Source organism: Protopterus annectens, chromosome 1.part0 (genome assembly GCF_019279795.1).
Source record: "Protopterus annectens isolate FY-2018-M chromosome 1.part0, PAN1.0, whole genome shotgun sequence".
Classification (NCBI taxonomy): domain Eukaryota; kingdom Metazoa; phylum Chordata; order Ceratodontiformes; family Protopteridae; genus Protopterus; species Protopterus annectens.
Window position 1 is genome coordinate 1579310350 of NC_056725.1, and position 15510 is coordinate 1579325859.

Sequence of the window (15510 nt, forward strand, 5' to 3'; positions counted from 1 at the left end):
GGCTATCTGCCCCTGCATTCCATTTTAAGCCTATCCAATAAAAATCAGATTAAGTGCCCCTTACTAGGGACCCATTTAGACTCCACTAAAAAGATGGTACCACAAAGACCTCCTAAAAAGAGTACATGGAAACATGTTTGAATCAGGGAAGGCAAAGTTAGCTGGTTCCATAGGAATGGGGCAAAATAAGCAAAAGCTTGTCTGTCCCATGTCTCCAAACAGGTCCATGGAACCAGAACCAGCCCCTCACCTGATAGCATGAGGTGTCTAGTTGTGATACAGGATCTCAGCATCTCTTTTAGGTAAGTCAGGCACAGGCTGTGAATAGCATGGTAGGCCAGGGACAAGATATTAACAACACATCTAGCCACAAATGACAGCAAGTGCAAATCCTGCAGGACTGGGGCAAGGTGGCTGCCTCGGGATGCTCCAGTCAGCAGTCTAGCTGTGGAATTCTACACCCGCTGCAGAAGCTCCAGATAATATTTAAGGCAAGGGCAGAGGGAGTATTTTGGTAGTCTAAACATCACTGCCAAGTCTGAATGTGGAATGAGATGCTTCGTCTGTGCTGTATTCTTAAAATGGAAGTAGGATGCCTTGAAGATAGCAGAGACACTGTTCTTGGGTGTCAGCCTATCTTCAAACATCATGCGTAGATCATGAACACAATACCAACTTGTTTCCCATTCATGTAGGGGAGAAAAATGTATACGATGTGACAGAGGGATGGTGGCGTGAATGAGAATGGCTGCCTGTTTTGCTGTGGTGAAGTTAAGACAGCTGGGAATGAAAGAGATAACAGAGGTCTTTAACACCATCCAGTTACAGATTTCAAGCACTTTTTTGTCTTCTTGCAAATGTGATGGCAACAGACCACATGGAAAAAAGGGTTCAGGTGGCCTGACTGTTCATACCTTTTATCTGCTTTCTCCTACAATTCAGGCAGCCTGGAAAATCTGTACACAAAATGTATCCCAATCTCTAGGTCAAATGTTAGCACTATCAGGAAACCTTAGCAAGCAAGAGGAGAGTCAATTCATTATCATGACATGGGGACAAGAGAGAAGCCTAAGGGTCAGTCAGTCATTAATGCTCACAAAAACAGCAACAGAGTCTATGTTCTGAGATACACCGACAAGCAAAATCAGATGTCATCTCATTAATAACTACTTCTGCACACTGCCCATCACTTCTCAATGGCAGGATGGTAGAAGTCGTGGGACACATGCTTCAGTCTGTTAACCTGATTTACATCTAAACTGCTGCTGTACTGTCAGAAATTCAGACATTCAGTTACATTACACCTTACCTCAATTTAAAGCAAGACTTTATTCTGCCAGATCTTGAATGATTTCAAAAAGCTACAAATATACAACTGTGGTGTGGTGATAAAACACTAGTGAACAAAAACAGGAATCTATTCCTGTACTTACAGCCTGACACAATGATAACTCACCTCAAGCAAGATGCACTGCACATCATTCGGCAAATGCTGTAATCTGGATTACTAGAAATGGCACATCTGATTAATAAGCACTACAGTCACATTTCCACACTTTTTAAAATTATTCTCCATATTTTAGAAATAAAATATTCACAGTCGGGCCAGTTAGTCTTGATTTAAATCCACGTAGCGGTCAGTACAAAAACAGTGACTGCCTCTTTATCACTTACTTTTCATATTCAGGCAAACCACTCAATCCGTTCCAATAAATCTCCTCAAAGCACCAGCACACCACAAATCCAACGATGTAGAAACGATAAAAGTTTAATGATTTTACAAATAACTGTTAAGCGCTTTCATCTTACAAAGACTTCATCAGAACAACTAATACATATTCTCCATTCTCTTTTAAATACAAAAAATCATCACCTGACACACATTGGTTAAAATTTAAAGTGCTAGTGCTATATTCAAGTTCCTTCATGATAAAAAATACATTCATGAAAAACTAACCTGACTGAATGTCAGTACACAAATATAAAATAAAAAAGAACATTTAAAGCAATGTATCCGTGCAGCACGGATGACGTCAGATGTGAAGGATTTGGACAGTGAATTAATAAAAATTGGTTCCTTTTTTGCTGAAAGAGGATACCCGAAAGACATGATACTGGATGTTATTCATTATATCAGGAAGCAATGGGGTATCAAGTACAAACCCTTATTGGGAGTGGGTTTGGCAAAAGTATCAATACAGGATGTGAATCCAACCAATGAAGAGGATGTGTTAAGAAAGTATGGTAAGGCTTGTGTTCTCCAACATGACTCCTATAGTGGAGACATTAAGAGTATAATTCATCGTAATTGGAATATACTAAAGGCCGACAATAGAGTTTACAATACAGTGGGGAATGAGCCGCACTTTGTCCTAAGAAAGGGGAATAACATGAAATTTTTGTTGGAGAAGAAGTTTAATAGGAAATCCGACAAAATTGGTGGTGGTGGTACCACCAAGTGTGGCACATGTCAACAATGTAATTTCATTACGGAGGCTCAGGATATTACCTTGTCAAACTACAATAAAACCAGAATTTTTTACCAGAAGGGTAATTGTAGGTCTAGAAATTTAGTTTATTTGGCCACCTGTACACAATGCCCCTGCTTTTATGTAGGGAAAACTGTCCGTTGTCTACGTAACAGGATATATGACCATTTATATAGCATCAAGAAGCATGACAACAATAATGCTTGATGGAAACATCTAAATGATAATACGCATTGTTCAGGTTTCAAATTTGGTATCTTAGAAGTGGTCAAGTGTAATGTGAGGGGAGGGGATATAAAAAAGAAAATATAAAAAAGAAGGTTAGTGACAAGGAGGTTAGGTGGCAAATTAAATTAAATGCTTCAATGTACCCTGGAATTAATGAACACATATCGATTAAACCCATCTTAGACAACACAATTTAGTTATCTAATAAAGTCGTAGTTATGGTAAATTAGCCTTGAGGTATAATCATACAGTAGTTAAGATATGCACACCTTTAGTAAATTTGAATAGGTAATTTTAATAAATGCTATCAACAAGTACTTTCAATGTGTATTTTGCAATATGATATGTGAAAAGTTTTTAACTCTGCTTTAAATGTTTTTTTTTATTTTATATTTGTGTACTGACATTCAGTCAGGTTAGTTTTTCATGAATGTATTTTTTATCATGAAGGAACTTGAATATAGCACTAGCACTTTAAATTTTAACCAATGTGTGTCAGGTGATGATTTTTTGTATTTAAAAGAGAATGGAGAATATGTATGAGTTGTTCTGATGAAGTCTTTGTAAGATGAAAGCGCTTAACAGTTATTTGTAAAATCATTAAACTTTTATCGTTTCTACATCGTTGGATTTGTGGTGTGCTGGTGCTTTGAGGAGATTTATTGGAACGGATTGTGTGGTTTGCCAGTATTACTTGTTAACTGTTCCAGTGTATTTGGTTTACTTTTCATATTCAGTTATACTACTAGTTGTACTAAGTGAACAGTTAATTGGTCGTGCTTCTGTCACCCCCACACTCACACCCCAAACATGCTACTTTTCATTAGCTACCATCTTGGGCAAATATCAACTTTTGCTATTAATGCCAACAAGCTGAGTTCAGAATGATGAGATATGAATCAAAATAAGACTTACTTCCACGGATAGAAACTCTCCCAGCACACACACACACGCACACACACACTGCATACCGAGCATTAACTGCAGTCTACAGTTGAGTTACTTTAATTAAAACAGCAGCATTAAAGCTGAATGTGTTTTAATTCTTCAACAGTCTGTACCCCAAAGTGCAATGAAAAAAATAAAATCCCTAAACAAGACTTTTGTAAAACAACTGAACAGTAAGAAAGATAAGAGATAAAGTGGCAAGGAAAAGTTCACTAAGGGGCTTGAAGTATGGTAAAACAGGTGATAATAGCAAGAAGATGGTTATATTAGGAAACTATGACCAAAAAATATCAAAGTAACCCTGCATGTTAGCACATTACACTGAAACAGGAAGCCCCCCCCCCCAAAGTAAAATACTCACTGTTAATCCTGGACCATCTCTAAACATGGAAATCTTCTCATCGAATACTCCTCAAGATCCTCACCTCCTCCATCAGTATGACATTAACAAGTATATCCTCTACTAACCCCTTCTGTGCTGATGCCAAAATATTAAAACAAGCATTACAGGCAGGAAGCAAAGGGACCACAACAAAGGAACAAGTCATCCCTGCTGTAACCTTGAGTTATTTACCCACTAACCAAGAAGCGTGACTTGTCAGGTCTAACTCTTGTGGTGCCACGCTGTAACCTAAACACCCAGTAGGTTCTCACAGCAAAATTCAAGGCATTCTTTGGAGCCTGTCTACAATCATGAAACCTAGTGAAATAACCTAGATATGACAGGACACTACAACAAACAAATCGCTTTCAATCAAGCATGTTAAGTTGATTTTCAATCAATTAGGCTGCCCATGGCTGCGTGTACAAATGCATTCCAGCATTCCTTTATTAATGCTGCAGGTGACAACTAATCACAGGTTATCATACTAGTTGTCAGAGGTTCAATATGCACATTTTTTGGAGATACTAATATCCAAACAGTTCAGTTCCAGGTAATCAACATCACACACCAGGAAATCATACACTACAAAGTAGTTTGTATTTCTAAACAGAGAATGGATTACAACAGATGATCAATACTAGAAAATCACTGGTTATTGCACGTACTTAACATGCTGTGAGTTTTATTTGACCACAGATGCCATGCTTCAGAATCGATGAAAGGTAGCTGCAATCCAGGCTGCGGTGTTAGGCGACACATGCTTTACTTGCAACAAAGAAAATGGGACAGTAAAGCTCACGGTAAAGAGAAGAGAGTGTGCGTGTGTGTGTGGGGGGGGGGGGGGGTTTCTCACACAGAGAAGCATGTCACCCATACTCTAACTTCATGGCTGCATACACTCACATCTGTAAACCTGATGGCTTAAGGAAAACAAGGTTCTACAAGATATTCTTTACAATACAGTATTATTTTAAACAATTGAAATGCATAACTACCAATAAAACAGATCAAAGACAAATGCAAAAAAAAAAATGCTACAACAGTTAATCCACAAATATTTTGCAATGTGTGCACTGATGTCAGTAGAAAGCCTTTGTTAAAGAGGATGTATGAACTAAAAAAATGGGAAGTACCAGGCCATTGTTTTGATGTCACCCTATCCGCAGCCTCCATTCAGTCTCACAGAAAAAAAAGAACCACACTAGCTTTCTTTAGAGGCATGAATGTCAATCATATCACCTCTTTGAATGTCCAAGAAGCTCATAGCACTGCGTTGCCAGGGAGAAGTCTTTTTCCCCTATTTACTGAGTTTTCCTTTCAGCTATATCTGTGCTGGCTTCCGATTATTTTCCACAGCCTGGGATACAGCTTAGGCTCAGAGCGGCCTGATAACTGCAAACAAAAGCGCTTTTCATGCTTGTTTCACTGCAAAGAATTGAATGATTGCAAGTTCATGTGACCCACTAACTACATTCCGTTATTTCCTCATGCAGCCACAGTTCTTGGCACAGTTGTCAGAACAGCTAACCTTTGTCTGCGCTTTCCACAAATGACAACAGCTTAAGGAACTTTTTTTTTTTTTTTTTTTTTTGAGAACTAACCGCAAAGACAATAAATTTAACCTGACTATATATTAAATGTACTTTGTTGCGATTTCAGTCAAAAGCCTTCTGTACTACTCACTTGTACACAGCTAGCTAACTGTTGCATCACTGCTAACCCTTTCAAATTCAGTGCAAGTGGCACCACATTCTGTTTCAAGCAAACGTGGTGCTGTCCTCAAACTACTTCCTTAGTTCATGGATCAGTCATTCTGACCAAATACTGTGCATAATGGTAGTGAAAAACTTGCCTGCAGGAAGTCTACATGACTTCCAGAACAAGTAAAAGTTCATCCCCCAAGAACTTCTATGAGCATAACAGCATACAAAATGTCATCTTTGCTTAGAGGAAAGCACACTGAAAGAGTAATTATTGTAAGCCAGAATGGTGTACAGTGCTAAATAAAATCTAGACAAATTCATGATGCATTGTTTCTGTAACAAAGGCATTTTGTAACCAACTTTTAAGTTGTTTCTATTGCTCATTATTTGAAAATTTGGAAACGGTTTCAGCTAACAGTCAACCCATTCAAGTAATGCTTTCTAGAGACTGATGCACACTAGATCACCACCACATAATGCCTCAATATCCACTGCGGTACTAAAAATGACAGTATTTTGTGATGTCCGCAGGAATGCTGCCATATTTTTTCATGTAAACCACACCCACCCCAAATGTGACTAACAGTAGAAGTTTGCATACCTCCACATGCCCAGACAACTTAGTCTACAACCCGAGTACCAACAACTATATTTTAGATCCAATTACTGAAGGCAAACAAGGAATACTATGGTTCTTCGTCTGCTGCTAGAACACACTTTATAGGATTCAAAGCATACTGTGCAGACGTGACTTCTCTTACCCTAACAGCAGCAGTGTTACAGGGGAAAATTAGGCACACGTCCAGAATTCATCTTTTCTTTTATACATTTGTTAGTGAGAGAAACTAAATTAAGAAATATCACCCTGCCACTGACCAACATGTGCAACAGAAATTAAAATGGGTGATTAGGCTGCAGAAGATAGGCCCACACCCTCCTGTCACAGCAGTTGGAATTTGAGTATTCTTTCTTGATCCACAAGAGAGCAGAATCTCAGTCTGCAAAAATACAATTTAATAATTAAACCTATAAGGTGAGTTGTCCAAAAAATATTTAAAAAATAACTTGCAAACCACATGTTCTCTTTCATTTCACTTGTCAGCTCACTCTCACCCACACACTGTAGATCCTCAGGCTTACAGTTTACACATTCGAAAGGGGAAAGTCATGTTTCTGTGCTACCAAAATAAGCAGTACAATAAATTAACAGTAAAGCAATCTTGTATGGCAAGTCTGCAATCACTAAAACCACACAAAAATATCATTTTATCTCCACATAGGGTTGCCAGCTTTCTTTGTGGCTAAAATCGGACTAAGGTCACGCCCCTTGCATCACCCATAACTCCGCCCATTCCCACCCTCTCCCACCCATGCCCCACCCATTTTGTGACCTCATCATGACACCAGTTGATGGGAACGCCCTCTTTTTCTGTTCTGGATGCCTGCTTTCAGCCAATTTCTCCCCAGTTGCCATAAACACAGTTAGAAACTCTCACTCTGCATACTGTCTTGTGCTTTATTCTACAGTTATTACAGATATTTGGATTTAATTTAAAACATTTATTTCAAATTTTATAGCACAAACTACTGATACACATATGCCAAACAAAGCAATACAGTCTCACAATAAAACAGACTTAGCATTAAAACTACTCTGCCTTTAAATCTCACATTCATCTAAACAGCATTGCACATTGTTTTCCCAAGTTTGGGATGATAACATTTTAAAATGTTCTAAGAAATGACAGTATTAACAACAATCATATCTTACATCAATAACAGACCTGAAAATGTATAGCATGGTCTGAAAATACATGTTTAGTATAAAACAATACATAATGACACAACTGGTCTTGCAGCTTTTGAAAAATGAAGTGTAATATTGTATATTGAATTTTACCTCACCCATTCTTCGAACATCTTTCAGTAGTATTTATCATTTGTACCATTTTGAATCAAATTCTGACATGTTTTGTGCTTCATTTTTAATGGGAAGTGTGTGTGACACTGATTCATTGCCATTCTATGTTTTTTTTTATTAGTGTCGCTTTGGATTGCTTACTCTAAAACGGACACCATTCCTGTCACACACACACTTAAGAAATGAACCAAATCCCAGATGTTTACTTCTTGCCATTCCCAAAGTATATACAATTATATAAATTAGCCACACAGGAATGATAACCTTAGCCACAATACTCAATAGGAACAAGGGAAGGTAACAACTTCCTGGAACACTCCCAAACTTTCTGCATACACACCATCATTCCACTGAAGCAAAAACTTGAATTGAGCAACTTCTGGGCATTACCCTCCCTATCATAGGTGACAACAACTAGAAGTCATCTCTGTTATATTATTACAGTCCCCATTGCTCTCCTTTGAAATACCACTGAGTCTTACCTTAACTCGCATATGCTTTTTGTGAAGTCTTGGTGTGCCTATGCGGCTACAGGACTGAACCATCAATCACAGAAAAGGGGAGTGTACAAAGTACACAAAGCTCATACCAATATTTTAGAAGAACGAACAATGAAGGATTTTCGTCACAAACTGTAAGTAAGTGCAACATATGTATGTAGGAACCGATTTTTAGTAGGTTGCTCAGTACATCCAAATAAACATGTGGTCAGCAGTCTTGTAGCTGACCCTCTACCTAAAGTTTCAAGCAGTTAAACTGTGACAATGATAGACTTTTACTGAACAATAGTGAAAGTAGAAACAAGGATAGGCTCTGTGGCAAGACACATACACACACACACACACACACACACACACACACACACACACACACACACACACACACACACAGACTCCCACCCAGCAGTTACAGAAAGTTCTGTGTACACTACAGATGCTTGGTTGTGAGATTAAAAAAGATAGCCATTCAATTAATTTCAATTAAGTTCCACAGAAACACTAACCAAACATTAAAGATTTTCAAATTGCTTCACACAAATTGCACTGGTTATGCAAAGCCAGAATAATGAGCAAACATCAGACGACAGTTAGTCACTGTTCACTACAGACATTTCCAGCAATATTGCTTCTTTGGGTCCATCTTAGCTGTCCAACTCTTATTAAAAATAAGGTCAGCACAGTAATGCATTCATATAACTGTGAACCCCCAGATGCAAGAATCAGGTTCAAAGGCACAAAATTAGTGAGGGAGTTTAAATATTCCTGTGTACATTTTCAGTAGGTTGCAAAGAAGAAAGCTCAAGCATCAGTCACCATTTAGTGACTGCAAGCTTGAAGGATTTACCAGAAACCAAAAGCCTTGCTAAAAACTACCTCACATATAACACAAAATCAGGGAAGTCCTTTCAAATCAGGAAGAGCTGAGAGATATGAATATCTGGTTGTCTGCATGACTGAGGTAAACATTCCTGCAACAAACCACATCATTTTGTGTTGATTCATCCCACCCTCATCACTTTTAGTCTCAGCAGGCCAGGCCCTCACAGTACCACTGTCTGCAAACTCCCAATGCTGATGCTACAGGCTACAGCTAATAACATCAGTCAGAGTTTCATGGCTTTCTATTTACTACAGCCTACCATGTGATATAGACAACAAATCAAAGAGCAAAGGTTCTGTCATTCAGACCAAGCAGAACACCCAGCAATTAAGTGTTGAGTGGTTTGCTTGCAACCATAGGTTGCTGCTACTTCAAATAATCAGAGTGTTGATTTAGCTTGATGAAAAAATGATAAATGAGAAGTCAATAAAGTACCCTTCACTACCTTCATTGCTAAAGCTGCTTTCCCGATGCTGGCTTCTGCTGTGCCTTCCCCGTTTAAAGTTAAACACTATCCAAAGTGGAACTGCTGCCACTACGATCAAAGTTGAACTCTTGTTGCTCGCTTGCATTCTGAAAATGCTGCCTTTAAATGCTGGCTTCTACTTCCCGCTCGCACTACCGGAAGTGAGCTCCTTGAGCTCAATTCCGACAGGCTGGTAGCCCTGAGGGACCTGATGTCATTGCGCATGTGATGACATCAGCATCAGCGCCGCAAAATTTAAAAACAAAACCAAAGTCCGGTTTTGAATGGAATTTCTAACCGGACAACTTTTCAAAAAACCGGACAGTCCGGTCAAAAACCGGACATCTGGCAACCCTATCTCCACAGCCCATATAAGTGACTGCACACCTCTATACCTTCTTACTTAATGGAACCTACTCCAAGGCAGTTCACATGCATATGTTGTGCAATGTGATGAATTTTCAAATTATATTCAGTGAGCTACACTGTGCTTAGCGGGATTACTGCTGCCAAGGCTGCAATGAATGCAGGTTCTGAGACCTGCACATTGACATGATTATGGTCCCTGCCTGCTACAACCCTTCTGCCTCACTACAACCCTTGAGTCTCCTTTGTGAAGATGAACCCCCCCCCCCCCCCCACACACACACACACACACACACACAATTTCTCAAGAAGTGGAACATTTCAGTTATGCAAATAAGGGCTAGAAAGTGTTAGACTGCTGCATGCTGTCATTCTTTAACAGCAGGAAGACAGGCAGCATTATTAGACAGACCTGCATACCAACATTTCAAGTTACATGCCACACCCATAACATTTCTTGCTGCAAAAAGAACAGACAAAATCTGTCGGCTGCTTTATTCTGTCATCCTCCTGCTGACTTTTGGAAAAGATTAACCTGATCATGAATCCAACAATCCAGTGGTAAAGAAACCCAGACTATAAGTCAGTCAGTAAAAATTAACCGCATCTACAAAGCTGTCTACCTTCAGATATACTCCACAGTGTGGTCTGTCTGTAACTCCATCCTTTCAACCACAACCACATTTTCTCATTTTTGCACAGGAGGTCAGGAATCGCCCCAACAATGAAAATAACCTAGAGCCAAGGTACATACTGCCAGGGTGGCTAGCCCTGTTATGGTTGTTCAACCACGACAAACACAGACCTATGTCCAATTTAGAAAGTCCAATCCACCGACTGCATGTCTTTGGAAAATCGGGGTGTACCTTAGCATGTATGCCTGTAGCATTCTTCTTTCTCATCAGATGCAGTATGCCATCAGAAATTCTTATTTTACAGAAGGTAAGTGTGTGTAGGTGGAGGAACAAAAGTCTAAGAAAGAGAGGAACATGCGCATGCAAAAAGGAAAAAAAAACTGAGAAAAGAAACAGGTGGAGGAGGGAGAGAGCCAACAAATGCTGCAATAATGAAGAGAAGGACATCTACTGTTATGGTAAAATTGTACACAACTTTACTACATCCTTCCATATCACTGTTGCAGTATTCTTTACTAAAGGTAGAGTACCAAAGCTCAAGTGGAAAGTTGAGAGGAGGAAGGCTCAAAAGTACTCTCCAGAAAACCATGCAAGATACCTCTGGGAAGGCCAGCCCTTACCCTGGAGACAAGGTCCAATTTGCAATGCTTAGTGAAAGTATGGACAGATGACCAAGTAGTAGCTTCAAGGATGGAACTAGTATCCAAGCCTTTGAAAAAAGCATCAGAAGAAGCCACAACCCTGGTAGCATGAGCCTTAACAATAGAAGGGAGGCTTTTCCCATGAAAAGTGTAACAAAAAGAAGTGGCTTCCGAGATACAGGAAAAAATGGTTTGCTTAGAAACAGCCAAACCTAAAGACCTAGGATGAAAAGAAAAAGTTGCTCAGATTTACAAATGGCTTTAGTCTTATCCAAATGATATCTGGAGCTGTCTATGTAAATTGAAGGTGTGAAGAACTTCTCACTAGCAGACTGCATAAAATGGAAAAAGTGGGCAAATGAAGAGTGATTAAGAGATGACTCAACCTCCTTGGGCAGAACAGATGGATTAGTACGAAGAGATACTCTATCCCTATGAAAAACTAAAAAAGGAGAAACAACCATAAGGGCCTGAAGCTCAGAGACCCTTCTAGCAGAAAGTCCAAAAGAAGAACAGTCTTCCAAGTACAATTTTGTAAGGAAGCTGAAGCTGGAGGTTCAAAAGGAGCCAGAGTTAATTTTTCTAGAAGAAAATTAAGGCCCGAAGAAGGAGGAATTTGCTTCTTGGGAGGCCTAATACGAAGGAGACCTTTAAGGAATTGTTTCACTTTGAATCTAGAAGCCAAAGGGAGAATCAAACGCAGACGAGCAGAAATAGCTAAAAGATGGACTTTAAACTGAAGTGTATGCCTACCCAGCATTCAGTAATTCACACAAAGAGAGAACCAAAGGAGCTTCCACAGAAAATGGATCCAGGTTATGAGCGAGATGACAAACAGAAAATCTCTTCCATTTGGAAGAAAAGGATTTCCTGGTAGTGGGGTTCCTGGCATCCTACAGAACACGAAGCATGTCCTCAGAAAAAAGCTGCCTAAAAGTATCAAAACCCTATCACCCACAGTGTCTGTTGAAGAGTGGACAATTGGGAATGGGTGACAGGCCCCTTGTCTTGTGCGAGAAGGTACGCCCTGTGAAGTAACTTGTTTTGACTGCCCTTGGCTAAATGCAGAAGAGGGAACCAATGCTGTCTGGGCCAAAAGGGATTCACCAACAAGATTTTGGGAGAATGTTGTTAACAGGGCCCTCAGTATAAGGGGAAGGGAAGGCATAAAGAAACATCCTCTTCCAAGAGAAAGATAGGGCATCCTCCTTCTAAGCCAGAGGACAAGGGAGTCTGATGCAAAAGAGAGAAGTTGTCTGTTCAGCAGGTAGGGAAGAAGATCAACTCAATTAGTACCCCACTGGTGGACAATGTCCATAAACACATCTCAGTGAAGCATCCACTCATGAATCTGCATTATGGACCTGCTCAGTCTACTACAATGCTGTGATCTGAGGGAATATAAACAGCTTGAAGAGTTACCTGAAACTGGACAGCCAGATCCCAAACCTAAAGAGCTAGTCTGCACAAGGAGGTAGGATCGTGCCCCCCCCCTGCTTGTTGATGTACCACATCACTGTGGTTTTGTCTGTAAACATTTTTTTAGAGGCCCTGGAAGTAATAGAGAATGGGAGGCCAGAAGGGCGAGAAGAAGAGCTATCATCTCTTTTATGCCGATATGGTCTTTCTTTTGGCGAAGAGGCCAGAGGTCCTGGTGAACACTCATAGGACCTAATCAAGCTCTCCACCTTGGGTCTGAGGCATCTGAAGAAGAGTTCCTAAGCAAAAGGACCGGAAGCTGAAAAGGAATCTCTGAGTTGACTGACAATCGATGAATCCACCAATAAAGCTCTAACTTGAGGCATGGAAGAAGAGAAATTGTAAAGTCCAAAGGATGAGAATGTTGAAGCCAGACTGAATTTAGCAACCACTGTAGCTTTCTCACATGAAAACTGGCAAGGGGAAGCATAGGGATAATGGAAAAGTACAGTTTTGTACCTACCATAAATGTAGATGTCTGATAGGTATGCATCTGCAGTCATAACATATGGGTTGTCCTGCCTCAGGCAGCCCTTGGGTCGGCCGGATTCCAAAGTCTGGGTCTGGCCTCGGCTGATGTCGCACTTTCCCCGACGTCAGAGTGTCTGGGCTATAAAAGCATCAGCCGACGCCATTTTCCTCAGTTTTTCTTGCCCCAGATGCCAGGTGCCCTCTAGGAAGGCTAAATTTGGATAAAGGCTGAAAAGTTCCAAACATTTGCAAATTATATACATATATAAACAAACAAATACACCATAATAGATTCCCCCAGCTAGCTGAAAGAGGGGTAAGCACCCTAGGAATACTACAGAGGGGAAGGAGGGTGGGTAATCCTGACTGCAGATGCATACCTATCGGACATCTACATTTATGGTAGGTACAAAACTGTACTATGTCCTTCAAGGATGCATCTGCAGTCATAACATATGGGTAGAATACCATAGCCAATCTGGGGGAGGAGGTACTAAGAGAATTATGGTGTAGTTAAGATCCCCTGCAAACGCTGCTCGGGATCTGGAGTATAGAGGTAGATTGTAATGCTTGGCAAATGTATGCACGGAGCTCCAAGTAGCAGCTTCTAAAATGTCCTTGGTAGCCACCCCTCATAGGAAAGCTGTATTGGTGGCTGTGGCCCTTGTGGAGTGAGGCCTGATATTTTCAGGAACTGTCTTTCCGTGAAAGGAGTAGCAAAAACGAATGCAATTTCCTATCCATTTTGAAATTGTCTGTTTGGAAATTGCTCTTCCTTGCACCCCAGTTGCATATGCTACAAAAAGTTGGTCAGTTTTTCTGTTAGTTTTAGTTCTGTCCAAATAGTAGCGTAGTTGTCTGTGTATATCCAAGGTCTGCAAAAGTTTTTCCCCTTTGTTCCATGGGTTAGGGAAGAACGTAGGCAAGTGAATAGCTTGGTTCAAGGATACCCTAGATACCACCTTTGGCATGAAAGTAGGATTGGTTCTCAGTGACACTCTACCCTGGTGAAAAATAAGAAAAGGCTGCACTGCCATTAATGCCTGTAACTCAGATACTCTTCTTGCTGAAGTGATTGCCAGAAGGAATGCAGTTTTCCAAGATAAAAACTGGAGGTCTGCTGATGCTGCTGGTTCAAAAGGAGGTAGTGTCAGTTTTTCCAGCACAAAATTGAGATCCCATGCAGGTAGGGGGGATCTTCTTGGAGGTTTAACATTTTTGATCCCTCTCAAAAATTGTCTGAGAAGAGGGTGTGAGAAGATAGGTGGATCCATATTGTATTCTGCTGAAATTGCTGAAGCATGAATCTTAATGGATGAATAAGACAGGCCATTGTGGAACAATTCTGCTAAGTATTCTAGGATGTGTGGTAGGTTTGCCACTGTGACATCTGTGCCCTTTGAAGCGCTCCAAATGAGAAATCTCTTCCATTTAGCTGAGTATGTCTTTCTTGTGGAAGGTCTGCGAGCCTCCAGGATAATGTCCTTCACCCTCTGAGATAAAACGGTTTGGTTGGGTTTTAAGGAATCTTCCAGGCAGTTAGCTGCAATGTTTTCAAGTTGGGATGCAGGGTCTTGAAATTGTTCCGCGTTAGAAGAAGAGGCCATAGGGGAAGAGGCCATGAGTTTGCCTGAGACATGCTTCTCAATAGCGGGTACCAATGTTGTCTTGGCCAGTCCGGAGCTATTAGTATGACTTTTGGCTGTTCCTCCCTGATCTTCAGTAGAACCTTGTACATCAATGGGAGAGGTGGAAAGGCATATACTGTTAGGGCATTCCAGCTGAAAGAGAGAGAGTCCACCCTCCAGGCTTGTGGGTGGTATGTCCTTGAGCAGAATTTCTTCAGTTGGTGGTTGAGTGGGGAGGCGAACAGATCTATCTCTGGGATTTCCCATTTCTTTGTTATGAGTTTGAAGATGGCTGGATGCAGCATCCATTCGTGTGCATCCATGGTAGTTCTGCTTAAGCTGTCTGCTAGTGTATTCTCTTTTCCTGGTACAAATTTGGCCTGCAGCTGGATATTGAGATTCAGGCATAGGTTCCACAGATTCATAGCCATCCGGCATAGAGGGTAGGAATGTGTGCCTCCCTGTTTGTTTATGTACCACATGACCGTGGTGTTGTCTGTCCGTATTAACAGATGCCCTTGCTGGAGGAAGGGTCTGAATGCCTCGATTGCATGCCTTACTGCCAGCATTTCCTTTTGGTTTATGTGCATGCTTAGCTGCCCTTGAGGCCATAGGCCTTGGATACGTTTGTCCTCCATGTGTGCTCCCCATCCTCGGTCTGAGGCGTCCGTGGTGACGGTCTGCCTTGTTTTTGGTTTGTTGAAAGGCAACCCTCTGTTGGACTGGCAGGCCTGAGCCCACCACAGGAATTCCTTTTGAAGGCATGGAAT

At 40.7% G+C, this 15510-nt stretch overlaps 1 protein-coding gene across 4 annotated transcripts in view; it reads right to left on the reverse strand.

Moving 5' to 3' along the window:
* Positions 1-15510, reverse strand: part of QKI (QKI, KH domain containing RNA binding) — a 1466119-nt gene that overhangs the window by 190365 nt on the left and 1260244 nt on the right. The window lies entirely within an intron of this gene.